Here is a 15,404-nt window from a genome sequence, read left to right as displayed (position 1 = left end):
CCCGGAGGTATAGATGGGGTTTGATTCGGAGACTGTCCAGATGCGTATAAAGCATTATTACTCTTATATGAAAAGTTTGGATGATTCTTCCAATTTGGGTTATAGGTATTCGAATAGGGGCTTCCTTGAGCATAGTTTACTTGCTCTGTTTGGATTCCAGTCAAGAGTTGACATTCCGCAGGAGTGTGGCCTTGGATTCCACAGACCTCGCAATTCTGAGTTATAGCAACCACGGCGGTTGGTGGTGATACGTTTAAACTTTCAATTTTCTGGACCAAAGCATCCACTTTTGCATTGACGTGATCAAGGTTACTTATCTCGTACATGCCAGTTTTCGGTTGAGGTTTTTCCACTGTTGTTCGTTCGGTTCCCCACTGATAGTGGTTTTGGGCCATGCTCTCGATAAGCTGGTGAGCATCAGCATAAGGTTTGTTCATTAGTGCACCACCTGCAGCGGCGTCTATTGTCAACCTTGTATTGTATAAGAGACCATTATAAAATGTGTGAATTACTAACCAGTCTTTCAAACCATGGTGTGGGCAAAGTCTCATCATGTCTTTGTATCTTTCCCATGCTTCGAAAAGAGACTCGTTGTCTTTCTGTTTAAATCCGTTTATCTGGGCTCTTAACATAGCTGTTTTGCTTGGCGGAAAATATCGGGCAAGAAAAACTTTCTTCAGCTCGTTCCATGTGGTGACTGAGTTGGAAGGAAGAGATTGAAGCCATCTTCTAGCGCTATCTCTTAATGAGAAAGGAAAAAGACGAAGTCGAATTGCCTCTGAAGTGACACCATTAGCTTTAACAGTATCAGCATATTGAACAAATACGGATAAATGAAGGTTTGGATCTTCGGTAAGATTTCCAGAGAATTGGTTCTGTTGCACAGCCTGCAACAGTGAAGGTTTAAGTTCAAAGTTGTTTGCTTCGATTGCGGGCGGAGCAATACTTGAATGCGGTTCATCTTGCGATGGAGCGGCGTAATCTCTAAGAGCACGAGCTGGTTCTGCCATCTCGGTTAAAGAAGGAAAAATGTTTTTGATATCAGGAGGGTTTATAGGAGGGAGATTGTTTTCAGCACGATATTCCCGAATTCGTCGTAAGACTCGGAGATATAGTTCGATATCGTTGATTCGTAAATAGAGCGGTTCGCCTTGAGAGCGAGTGCGTGGCATACAAATCAACGAAAGAAAGAATAGAAGGAAAAAGAAACCTTAGTCTCTACAGCGTAACGGAAGAGTTACGATATCGATTGAATAAAAGTCCCCGGCAACGGCGCCAAAAACTTGATCGCTCGACTGTGTGAGTCGAGAATGGGATACAAACTGCAAGTGCACAGTTCTATCGCGTAGTTTTAAAAGATATCGATCCCACAGGGACTTATGAATCGATGTACCGTTATCTAAGGTTACTACGTAAATCTAAGGTGAAAATGTTTGATTGTTTGGGGAAGGGAGCTAAGAGCTAAACTAATATCTAGATTAAATATCAATAAAACGGATATCGGTATGTAGTTCGTCAAAACTAGGGAATCAATTCCTTGTCGGTCTCTCGGTTTTAAAATAAATCGTTTCGACTAACTTTATTGGTTAAAGGTTTTATCTCAAACTCTCGCTCTGTTGAAGAAACCATGATCTTATGTTAATGTTGCTGTCACTTATAATTAAGTCAAAAATCATATTTTGAAAACAATAAAGTTGCAGAAACTCTTTTTAAGAAAATACTGACCGTTTTAAACACCCTTATCTCAAACTTTCGCTCTGTTGACTTAGGTTATACAATTAAATCTAAATGCTTAACTCTCGTCCTCACATTCAATCTTTAAAAATACTTTTTGGAAAAAGGTCAGAATTTAATTAATTCTAAAACTTGCTCTCGCCCTGAGATAGATTTAATGACTAACTTACACTGTCCAGTTAAAACCTCAAACTCTCGCTCTGTTGGTTTCAACTTCTTTATGTCTTTTACTTTTGTAAAAAATCTTGTTATTAAACCTGTAAGTTAAGACCATAAAAAGATTGATTCTAATTTTAAGTTTGAATAGACCGACTTAGTTTTGATCCCTCTTTCTGCTTACTTTACATACCGATACCTAGGCAAATTAGCCAGACATGCTAAATAAATAAGAATCTATATCATGCATAAACAGACTCATTCCAGGCATGCAATGTAAATAAACAGTAGAATAAAGCATAAAAATTAAATAACAATTTAAAGAACCTGAATGCGTAATACAATGGTCTTGAACACTCCACCACAAGCCGGTAGGATTTGTTCTTCGATTCTTCAATTAAACAGTAAATTAAATCAAGGAAATAAAAAAACTCGAAAATAACGTAAGGTTAAATCCGGTATAAAGTTGCCCAGTAGTTTCCGGTGTAGAAACTACTACGCGAAAAATATCTAAAAGCTAAGAACGGGGAAAATAAATTGCAAGGGAAAAAAAAAACAAAGCTTGCAAAATAAAATAAATAAAGTGAACGATGCTGGAAAGGAAGAAAAATAGGCAAAGGCGTGAAAAAATAAATTTGGCAGAGCTTCCGCAAGACTGAGCGTGCAAAAACTGTGTGTCTGGAAGTTCCCAATTTGCTGCTATTTATAAGCTGCTGGTGTAACCACTTTTCAAGGGTTTCCGCGTGCATGGTAGTAGGCTTCCGAGGGTTAAGCGTGAGTGGAAGTGGGCTTCAACGTGGTCAGTTGAGTTCCTTGCGCCAAAAATATAGAGGACTGGTGTGACGTTCGTCACACCATGTGTGACGTCCGTCACAAGGCTGCTTCGCGTGACGCTCGTCACGCGTCCTGTGACGTCCGTCACAGGCACAGCATTGGTGACTTGTGCGCTTTGGGCTGGGCTTTGGCCTTTGGTTCCTTTTCTCTCCTTTTTGTTGCTTTTTACCCCTCCTTTTCTTCCCTTTTTCACTTTTGCTTCAAAATGGGTACCTGATATAAATAGAAAAGAAATACTGCATAATATCTGATAAAATGGGATAAATTAGCGTAAATGATAAAATAATTTAATTGAATTAAGTCTTAAAAAGCGATATAATTTCGTGTTATCAAACTCCCCCATACTTAAATCTTTGCTTGTCCTCAAGCAAAATTCAGTATAGAACTTGTTAAAAGTTTTAGCCGGATGAAATTTTAAAGCACACATCAGAATTCCTTAGTTCATTAATCTATCTACCTAGCCATGGAAAAGGAATTACCAGAGGTTTTATCCAGTTCAGAATGTTCAATATGGAGTACCAATTTAATACTAGAGACTTCACCAACCTTTTGGGTTTTCCTACCTCCTTTGATACATTCACTATAAGCCAGGAAGAACTTCTTGAATATAGAGAGCTTGAACACTTTTGGGGTAAGCTGACTGGAAATGATGAGCCCGAAGAACATGAGTTTCTCTCTGGAAACATACATAACCCGGCTTTTCGCTATTTCCATAAGATCCTGACCCACACTTTATTTGGGAAGAAGCCAAATAGTACTTCAGTTTCACGTGATGAACTCTTCATCATATTTTGTGCTTCCCAGAACCGTCCAGTAAACGGTGCTACTTTTATGTTAGCTAATTTGGACCACCTTATCCAGGATGAGAGAGCACCCATTAGAATAGGCGGCCTGATAACTATGATAGGTAATGCTATTGGACTACGTCAGCCTATGCTTGACCTGAACCCTTTTTGTGGCATTACCACTATGAGTATACCTTTCCTCTTCAACACTATGTTTATAGCAAACATAGGGTCTGATGAGTTTGAGCTCGTTATTGATAACCAGGTTCTTTGCCTATTCACCCTGCCCGATCCTAGGACTAGTGTTCATAACCAAAGGAACTGGCTCTATAACCTGAATGAAACCCCAACTCCTGCTGGATCCACTGAATCCATTCAGGATTATGAGATTTGTGATGACTATGAGCATTATGTTGACCATATCTCTCTTGCTGAATCTGACCCTCAGACTCCATCCGGCTACCATGATATTGATCCTCCTCCTCAGCCTGTCCTGACCGAAGAATCAGCCATGCCTGATCTCCGACATCATATGCCAGGAACAGATATTAAAACCGTCATTGAAGCCTTGATGTCAGAACAAAACGCCCTCAGGGAAGATTTCCACAGCTTGAGACTTGCAGTCCTAGAACACATGAGCAGCACGGCAAGTCAGTTACGTATGTTACGGCATCATGTTAACTCTTTTGATCCTCCGGCCAGAGATCCGAAGATAGATGGAATTTAGTTATTTTTCTTTCTAAGTTATTTAGTTTTAGGCTAGATTTTTTTCATTAATGTTATTTGAATTCATGTTTATTTCTATTTCATTTTATTATTTGCCCTTCCTGTAATACATTATGATCAATTTTTATTTGAATCTGTTTAGTTAATTTATTTTGCAATGCCTATTATGCTCTACTGTTATTACTTATTATTATTATTATACAAAGCAATTAAGCATGCATACTAAATTAAGCTACAGACTAAAACGTTCATAAGCAGAATAAAATATTAAATTACGCTACCAAGTGATTCTGTGAAGCGCTACTAAGCCTTTCTAAAAAGGAAGTGTGACGAGCGTCACACCACCCATGACGGGCGGCACACTTAGTGCCTGTTACGAGCGTCACAGCTTTGTGACGAGCGTAACGCCTCTCAGATATGTGAACGTTAGGGAGCCGTTGGAGACGAACGTTACACCCCTCACCTTTTTACATTCCCCATTCATTTTTCATTTACCACAATTAATTACTTTTCAACCACTCTTTCTTTTCACCTCCCACATTTTACCTATAAATACCCTCCAAACTTCCTTCTTTCACCACAAACAACTCTCTCATATCAAATATACAATTCTTTTCTCTTCCAAATCACTCATTCAAAAATTCATCACAATGGCGGGAAATCAAAACTTCGGAAATATCATCTTCCGATCCGGAGATGACAACTATCAGCAAGAGCAATTCGAGCGCTTCCAACAGCGAGGCGTCGCTCCCACCAGGTACCCCGATTTAACTTGTTTACAACAATTGGGCTTACTCCAAGGTATCGAGTGGATGCTCCGTAGAGCCGATTTAACCTTCCTTTGCACCCATAACCAACCCACCTATCCTTCCCTAACCTTAGAATTCCTAAGTTCTTACGACTACACCACTCCCGCCGGTGAAGGCGAATTTCTAACCGGTACAGCAACCTTCCGTATGTTTAACACCGAGTACTCTCTAACCCAACGCCAATTGAGTGCCATGCTGCAATTTCCCACAGAAGGTCTGCTCCATGCCAGAATTCCCCCAACCTCAAACTGGAACACAGTTTTAGTTTTCGACCTATTTAAGAAAATTTCCGGTATCAATACCTACAACTGGGAAGAACTCCTTCTCTCCCACATCCATAACCCCACCATCCGCTATTTTCTCCGTATCCTGCAAAACACACTCTTTGGAAGACCAAACAACAGTAAGGTCAACTCAAAAGAACTCTTTTTCCTCCAGTGCGTTTTCGAATCGGATACTACGGTAAACGCCGCCTCTTTTCTCCTTCATCATATCCGCACCTTATGTGCTAGAGGCCGGCAACCATTCATAATTGGTGGATTAATAACCTCCATAGCACTTGGCCTGAACCTAGGGGATAAACTCCAAACTTTAGAATCCTTACCACCCCTGTCTATGGATATCAGCTATTGTCGCTCCAGCCGCCTGATTAAAAACAGAGTAGGCGGAGGCTATTATCTGATGGTGAACAACCAAGCTGTCCCAAGTGTTGTGCTACCCAATACCACCCTAACCGATGTCACAAACCCGAACCGCCACCTCTACGATCTTAGCGCTCCTGAAACCACCGACCCTTCACAAACAAACCAGCAAACAGACGAGTTTGAAGAAATGGAACAAGGTGATCATCCGCCAACACAACCGTCAGTCCCGCTCAACCCTTCCAGTAATGCAGCCGGCCCATCCTCCCAACGTCGTCGACGACGAAGGCCTGCGACCAACGATGACATTATGGATGCTATCGATGGAATGCAGGCACAGAATACAGAGATGATGCAGATGATGCGTCAAATGCAACAGCAACAGGATGCTCGGAATGCCATAACCGACCAGCGGTTTACTGAGTTGTTTAGCAGATTCGACAGCTTAGACATACGTCAAAGATCACCAGGACCAAGAACCAGAGGTGGAAGGCAGCCTTAGTTGTATTTTTCTTTTTCCTTTCCATTTTGTATTACTTTCCCTTCAAACATCGAGGACAATGTTTAGTTCAAGTATGGGGGGGAAATTATTCTTTCCATTCCCATCTTTGTTTCAAGTTTGTACTCTCCCTTTTCATTGTTATTTCCTTATAAAAACAAAATATTTTTTAAGTTAAGTCCTGAATGTGAAAAAGTTTCTATTATCTATTTCCCTCAACTTTCTTGAGCCATAACAAAAATTTTAACACACCCAATAAGTATAAAGGTCGCCTACTTTATAAAATTTGAGTGAAATCAAAACAAAATCATTACCATAACAACGCTCTGAGAACCTCAATATGTTAGATCAGGATAAGTACCTATTATACCGATTCCTTGAACTTTTAGTTCCATGGCAACCCCAAGTAGTTTATACAGAAGTCAGCACCATCTTAATAGCAAACTACGTGGAGAACCGATGAATATAAGTGAATGATCCCCAAAGTAACCTAAGAAAATTAAACTAGGTGATCCTTACCAGATCATTTAACCGAAAGGTTGCAGATCATGCAAAAGCACAATACGAAAGATCCATTATGAATTGGTTCAGTAGGAATCTGGTACTGAACTTGGTAGGGCGGACTACGGTTCGATCCCCCGCAATTTGCAATGGACTGAATAATGAAGTTATCCGACTTATGTACCAGAACTTCTAGCTAAAAGCGGATCATAGTCACTAACCGGTTACTCCACTATGTGCGCGAAAGGATAAAGGGCTTAATGTGATTTCGCTAGAATGAAAACGGGCAAAATAAGACTAAAGGAACCGGGATAGCTATCATAGGGTACTTGAACCGATCGGCATAAGGTAGGGTTATCTAAGTTGTAACGGTAGTTGTTGATGTCAAGATTAAACTCAAGTCCTCCTAAACAAAAATCCATTGGCAACCTAGTACGAATTGATGTGTGCTTTAAAATTTCATCCGGCTAAAACTTTTAACAAGTTCTATACTGAATTTTGCTTGAGGACAAGCAAAGATTTAAGTATGGGGGAGTTTGATAACACGAAATTATATCGCTTTTTAAGACTTAATTCAATTAAATTATTTTATCATTTACGCTAATTTATCCCATTTTATCAGATATTATGCAGTATTTCTCTTCTGTTTATATCAGGTACCCATTTTGAAGCAAAAGTGAAAAAGGGAAGAAAAGGAGGGGTAAAAAGCAACAAAAAGGAGAGAAAAGGAACCAAAGGCCAAAGCCCAGCCCAAAGCGCACAAGTCACCAATGCTGTGCCTGTGACGGACGTCACAGGACGCGTGACGAGCGTCACGCGAAGCAGCCTTGTGACGGACGTCACACATGGTGTGACGAACGTCACACCAGTCCTCTATATTTTTGGCGCAAGGAACTCAACTGACCACGTTGAAGCCCACTTCCACTCATGCTTAACCCTCGGAAGCCTACTACCATGCACGCGGAAACCCTTGAAAAGTGGTTACACCAGCAGCTTATAAATAGCAGCAAATTGGGAACTTCCAGACACACAGTTTTTGCACGCTCAGTCTTGCGGAAGCTCTGCCAAATTTATTTTTTCACGCCTTTGCCTATTTTTCTTCCTTTCCAGCATCGTTCACTTTATTTATTTTATTTTGCAAGCTTTGTTTTTTTTTTCCCTTGCAATTTATTTTCCCCGTTCTTAGCTTTTAGATATTTTTCGCGTAGTAGTTTCTACACCGGAAACTACTGGGCAACTTTATACCGGATTTAACCTTACGTTATTTTCGAGTTTTTTTATTTCCTTGATTTAATTTACTGTTTAATTGAAGAATCGAAGAACAAATCCTACCGGCTTGTGGTGGAGTGTTCAAGACCATTGTATTACGCATTCAGGTTCTTTAAATTGTTATTTAATTTTTATGCTTTATTCTACTGTTTATTTACATTGCATGCCTGGAATGAGTCTGTTTATGCATGATATAGATTCTTATTTATTTAGCATGTCTGGCTAATTTGCCTAGGTATCGGTATGTAAAGTAAGCAGAAAGAGGGATCAAAACTAAGTCGGTCTATTCAAACTTAAAATTAGAATCAATCTTTTTATGGTCTTAACTTACAGGTTTAATAACAAGATTTTTTACAAAAGTAAAAGACATAAAGAAGTTGAAACCAACAGAGCGAGAGTTTGAGGTTTTAACTGGACAGTGTAAGTTAGTCATTAAATCTATCTCAGGGCGAGAGCAAGTTTTAGAATTAATTAAATTCTGACCTTTTTCCAAAAAGTATTTTTAAAGATTGAATGTGAGGACGAGAGTTAAGCATTTAGATTTAATTGTATAACCTAAGTCAACAGAGCGAAAGTTTGAGATAAGGGTGTTTAAAACGGTCAGTATTTTCTTAAAAAGAGTTTCTGCAACTTTATTGTTTTCAAAATATGATTTTTGACTTAATTATAAGTGACAGCAACATTAACATAAGATCATGGTTTCTTCAACAGAGCGAGAGTTTGAGATAAAACCTTTAACCAATAAAGTTAGTCGAAACGATTTATTTTAAAACCGAGAGACCGACAAGGAATTGATTCCCTAGTTTTGACGAACTACATACCGATATCCGTTTTATTGATATTTAATCTAGATATTAGTTTAGCTCTTAGCTCCCTTCCCCAAACAATCAAACATTTTCACCTTAGATTTACGTAGTAACCTTAGATAACGGTACATCGATTCATAAGTCCCTGTGGGATCGATATCTTTTAAAACTACGCGATAGAACTGTGCACTTGCAGTTTGTATCCCATTCTCGACTCACACAGTCGAGCGATCACTTTACATTGTTGCGGGTTGATCAGACAATGCTCACAATTAGCACCACAAACGGGAAATGCACTATTCTTTATCAAAACATTTTTGATGTCAATGAGGGGTGTTTTTAACTAATCCACGCGGGACATTAATATTCTTCCATTGTTAAATTCTACCATATTCACAGTTGACTTGCTGTGAGGTGGCATCGGGTTGTTGTTTACATTTGGGCTGTTAGGCGCAAACGTAATTGCCTTAGAATCTATCAGATCTTGCATTTTATATTTCAAGGTTTTACAGTTTTCGATGGAATGATCGGGAGTTCCTGAATGGAACTCGCATCGGGCATTGACATCATAATCGGGAGGAAGGACCGTTGGGGGTGGTCTTAACTCCTTTAATTGTACCGATGATCCTCATAACAAGTAGGGAAAAATACAACTATACGGCATGGGTATTGGATCAAACCTTCTCTCGGGACGTCATTGTCGTTGTTGTTATTGTTGTTGTTGATAATGTTGTTGATTTGGTTGTTGAACTTTATATGGTTGACGTGATTATTGTTGATATTGTTGAACCGAGATAGAAAGCGGTTGTTGATTTTGAACTAGCACCATTGTGGCAATTTGTTGATAAGGGGCAAGGCATATTGGGGCTCTTGCTTTAAACACTACAGTTTCATTTGCTTCACCTTATTTTTTATTTCCATATGCTACAAAGGGTTTTTTCACAATACTGGAGGTGCTTGCAGTGTTTTGGATCTTCCCAATTTTTATCATATTCTCGATCCTTTCTCTGGCTAGGACTAGACCCGAGAAACCAAATGATGTGCTTCCAACCATTAGATCTATATAAGGGCCTTGAAGATTTCCCATAAACATGTCTACCAATTCATGCTCCAATAATAGAGGTTGTACCCTCTAGGCGAGTTCTCTCCACCGTTGTGCGTACTCCTTAAAAGTCTCTTCAGACTTTTGAGTCAAATTTTGCAACTGCGTGCAATTAGGCGCCATGTCAGTATTGTATTGGTAGTGTTTAAGGAAGGCCTTAGCCATTTCCCTCCATGTCTATATATGAGTCCCCTCAAGTTGCATGTACCATTTTAGGGAAGCTCCACTTAAGGAATCTTGAAAGAAGTGCATCAGAAGTTTGTCATCATTGGAATAAGCTGCCATTTTTCTGGAATATGCGCGGATATGTGTCCTTGGGTCGTTGGCCCCTTTATAATTTTCAAAGTCTGGGACTTTGAACTTGGCAAGGATGACCATACCGGGGACGAGGCACATTTCAGTTGCGTTTAAGCCTAGAGCATCGAAACCTTCCATTGCTTTTAACTTCTCCTCAATGGCTTTGACCTTCTTTTCCACTTCATTGACGGGAGGACCAAAAACATCATAAATAGAGCCCGCTCGTGGAATAAAGAAGGCGTCATGCTGATCATCAATTTCTATGACGGGAGGATTAAGAACTGGTGGAGGGACACTTCCAGATGGTCCCACATTAATCTGAACTGGAATGTTACCATGGGGAGGCGGAGGGTTTTCCACAATAGGAGGGTTGGCATCAATAATAGGTGTGGCAATGTTGGCCCTTCGATTAATTTATTCTTGCATCTTTGCCATTATCTTTTGACATCGAGCAACGACTTGTATTATCTCCATCAATTGTCCCATTTGTGCTCGTACCTAGGACACTTCCTCGTGGAGGGCATATTGGTTATATTCTAACTGGTCCATGATAGCTTGCTGATTACGACGCATGTTGTAGTGGTGTCTGGAAGTCAGCTTGTTGGTATCTGGTCAAGAAATACGAACGATGAGTTTTTGTTTTTGGTTTTGAAAATGCGAATGATGCATGAATGTTTTTTTTGTTTTATTGTTTATTTAAGCTCTTAGTTATTCATGTGGTTTATTGCAAGTAATACTTACGATTTAAACATTGCAATCGAGAATAAAGGAAATACACATAGTGAGATCAACAAAGCTTTAGTCATCCTTTGAAGGGAATAATACAAGTACAAGTACATTGGAAATTGCAAAATACAATTTGTTGAGCAAAACATGCAAACTAAATGTGTACCATAAAGGTAACCCCTTGAGACTTGCAGGGAACCTCGATGTCGGTGATATGTTCCGCCATTATGTTCTTGCAGAATTTGACGAAATGGAAGACTTCTTCAGGGGTGTTCTCAGGACACATGATCAAATAAACCTCTTTCAACTTGTAGGGAAAGTCTTGGAGGGCATAATTAGTCAGGACAACCATGATTGCATACTTGTCTCTCAATTGATTATAAAGGTTTTGGATGATCTCATCCCTTTGAGCCATTGAAGCTTATGTCCCACGACACCTCTCTTCCCAATATTTGCACTCGTTTTGCAATTCCAACTAGGCTTGGTAATATATTCCCATCTTCATATTCTTGATTTGCTCGCAAGCTCTTTCAAGGTTGAATTGCTCGCGTAAGAAGCTTCGGTGGACTTTCTCCCTTTCTAGATGTTCTTTAGTCAAGAGATCCTTGCACTCTTTGAAAGTGGTCCTTAGCTCTAAGATATGGGCTTCATAATCCTCCATATCCTCCTTCTTCATTGCGTTAAACCTCTCAACAATTTTCTCAAGTTCCTTGATAGTTTGGTATGCTTGATCCAACTTGTCGTTGCAGAAGGCTATCTCATAATTTTCTCCTTGTAGGGTACCAGCTACCAAAACTCTTTTGCCTTCTTCTTCCCTTAATATTTTCTTGCTAACCTCGAATTCCTTGCCGACTAGCTTACCCATATCTTCCAAGCCGAAGTTTCATTGCTTGGTGCGGTTGAGTTGGACTCGTAATTGAGCATTCTCCAACTCTAACTCTCGTATCTGGTTGGTAAGCTTGTCTACATCTTCTTGTAAGATGGGCTCAGGTTCGGGTATCAAGGCAACTGATGAAGGATCATAAAGGAAATACATCTTGGCTATTAGAGCTCTTTCTCTTACCCATTGAAAGTAAGGTTCCTTTGATAAGATGTTCTTTTTGCCCCACTCTTGATCAATTCAGAATATGCTTGTCCAAGCTCTTTTTACTCTCTTCACAGCTAAGTTGAGTGGATTTATGGTGTTGATGATGAAAGGTACGAATTCTCGATCTTTAGGAGGACTCATCATTGCATACCCCAATTGTCTCTTAAGTAGCATGAAGGTGTGAAAAACACAAGAAATGGGGGTTTGTATTGGGTTTTCAAAAGAAAAAGCTTGTTGAACAGAGTCACGTCCAGAAGCAAAACAACTGAGAGAATATTGCAACAACAACAACATATTGTCTCCTCATAAGCTTCTGATTGGTGAGATAACACAGAAGCAGAAAGAATATTGCAGCAACAATATTGACGTCTTTCAGGACTATTAATTGCAACGCAGAAGCAGATTTGGAACACAAAGTCCAGAAACTGATGATGTTACACATCATATGATCAGAATCAAAGTTGTTTGTTAAAGATACACAATAACAAACCATTAGGGTGCCAAAATTGTTCTCACACAAATACTAAAGGTTGAGAAAAACAAGAAAGGGGGTTTGAATTATTTTGGAAATAAAAACTTGAAATTCTGGTATCAGATATGAGATGTCGAAGGTAATGTCATGACACTAATATCTGAACAATACAAACAGGATAAAAGATAAAGAACAGTAATGCAAGAGACACAAGCAATTGTTAACCCAGTTCGGTGCAAACTCACATACGTCTGGGGGCTACCAAGCCAGGAAGGAAATCCACTAAACAGAATCAGTTCAAAGACTCTCAATAAACAACTTCAAGTTACAGTCTTTTCACCTAATCTCTACACGTGTGACTTCTACCTAAGAACTCTTAGATATGAGATCCTACTCACTCCCTCTCAATCACAACAGTGATATAAAACAAGAATTACAATGAAAGAAGACACTCTTCAAAGACACATACTTGATCTTGCTTAAAAGCTTCAATCAAGTAAACACACACTCATGCTTCAAAGCTTAGAATGGACAAATCACAACTCAAAAATCAGTCCAATTCAATCATCTATGGATGAATGAATGGCTTACAATACACACTACCATACAAGACTGAAACCCTTATTCTCTCTCAATATTTCGTTCGTTATTTCTTGTGTATAAAACCAGGTTTCTCATGTCCTTTATATAGAAGCATTTGGCTGGGCTTGGACATCATAAAACCCTAAAACTATTTTCCATTCATATCTTCTCATGACAGCTGATTATATCTCGTTAGAAAATAAGTCAATCTAGTTGTAATTACTGATTGAGGGCGCGTTTAATCATCTCTTCAATCATACATAGATTAGCATAAAAAATGCAATCACATAATACATAACATTCAGACTGAATGTTCTGTATACAGATGTCATGACATTGGGTCTGACATCTCAGTGAAATCCTGCATATTCTCATTTTAAACACCCTGCAGGTACATGCTATCTTATGTCAAGACAACACTTGTGACAACTTGTGAACACTCTAGGTTTTACCAAAATTGCTACCAATACATAGAACCAACAAAACTTTTTCAGAAATCAGACACACACAAAATAAAAGGAGATGACACAGAATTTTATACTAGTTCGCTTGAAATTCAAAGCTACTCCAGTCCACCCGGCCAAGGTGATTTCTCCTTCAAAAAGGACTTAATCCACTAATCTTGAAAGATTACACAACCAATCGTCTAAGAGAATAATCTCTCAGCCCTCTCAAGTATTCAGACTACACATAGTCACTTGAGGGAGTATTTTAAGCAAGAGTATAAATTGTAATGTAATATGCTTCTAACAAACAAGCAAGAATTACAAAATTATAAGAACAATAGCTTTTCACGTATGAGCAGCAGCTTGTGAAAGATAAGAAGGACATTTGAGAGTTTTTGTATTCTTGTGTGTCTCAGGTGTGTTTTCTTGTGAAGTATTCCGTCTTTTATATAGTCGTTGTGAAGGACCATTGGAGTGATGACAGGATCTTGGTCATTGAAGAATGTTTAATGTCATTACTCTCCTTGTTTCTTTCTAAAACAGTTTTGCACGCCTCATTATTTCCTTCTCGAAATACTTTCTTTCCAAATTAAGATTTTTTTCGGTTACGCGTTCTGAACTTATGAGTCTGCATCAGAGTCTTGATAAATCAGAGTTTGTCTTCAAAGGTTGATTATGTCTGACCACATCAGAGTTTCTCAATGCTCTAGACTTTTTCAGATTCAGAGTCTGGATTCAGTATTCTTTTATCAGAGTTTCTGACTTCTTTATGTTGTGCTGGTATCTGCGTTGATCAGAATCAGAGCCTTCTGGACACATTCTTTCTGAGTAGTATCTGATAATCAAATATTTTGTATCTGATGTAATTTTCTATCTGATGTTTGATCAGAGTTCTGCACACTAAGAAAAAATCTCGTTAGAGTACCATTTTTGTTTCATCCTTTGTTATCATCAAAATCTTAGAGATATATTGTAGAACCAACTTTGTTCTTGCAATCTCCCCCTTTTTGATGATGACAAAACAATACAGAGTAAAGGTGAAACATTAAGGAAAATCTTAGATCAGATAGGGAAGTGGGCTCCCCCTGAGTTAGATCCTTGGATAACTTAGAAGTTCTTTCCGGACCTTCTTTGGTTTAGTGTTTTAGCTACTTTCCTGCATATCTTTAGTCATTGATTTAGTAATAATTTATTAATGATGTTTGCAATGCTTGAGAGGATTTAGTTATGTTTCCATCAGAGCTGTTTTAGTTCTCCCCCTTTTTGTCAGAATCAAAAAGAGATAGCAAAAAAGGTTGATATTGATAAAAAGCATTTACAGATAAGCAGCACATATGTCAGAAAGCAGAAAGCAGAGAGAAAACAACAAAAACAGAGAAAGCAACACGCAAATAGCCTAGGTGCCTAAGGGTTTGGAGGTGGAGGCATCCTTTGGAGCAGCTGGGACAACATGTTCTGAATGTTGACGTTGACTGAGTCCTGTTGATCCAGCCTGGCCCGAACTACCTGTTGTTCTTTCTGCAGTTCCTCTAGAGTCTTCAAGACCAGAGGAACGAACCCAGAGTTGGAGTGCTCCCCCTGAGTCAGTTCATCAGCGTTGGCTTTGGCAGCAGCTTCTTCAGCGTCGGCTTTAGCTTTTGCCTCAGCCTCAGCAGCAGCAGCATCAGCAGCAGCCTTTGCTTCAACTTCTCTGATTCTTTGAAGTTCTTCTTGGCACGCTTTCTCTTCAGCTTCCTTTCTTGCACGTTCCTCAGCTTCTCTGGCTAAGCGCTCTTGAAGTCTAATACCAACGTCTCTGATGAAGTCATTGCGGTCTTGTTCAGAGAGGCCTTTCAGCTTGAAGGCTTCAGAGGTCATCCAACTTATCACTCTATTCTAGTGGATCCTTACAACAGAGGGATCATCACTGATACCAAAATTGATGGTCTGAGA

At 39.2% G+C, this 15,404-nt stretch overlaps 1 pseudogene; it reads left to right on the top strand.

Annotated features, from left to right (window-relative positions):
- Positions 1-525: 525 nt before the first annotated feature.
- On the top strand, positions 526-625 carry LOC127098999 (uncharacterized; annotated as a pseudogene).
- Positions 626-15,404: the final 14,779 nt, after the last annotated feature.

Source organism: Lathyrus oleraceus, chromosome 6 (assembly GCF_024323335.1).
Source record: "Lathyrus oleraceus cultivar Zhongwan6 chromosome 6, CAAS_Psat_ZW6_1.0, whole genome shotgun sequence".
NCBI lineage: Eukaryota > Viridiplantae > Streptophyta > Magnoliopsida > Fabales > Fabaceae > Lathyrus > Lathyrus oleraceus.
This window is presented reverse-complemented; position numbering and strand designations above follow the sequence as displayed.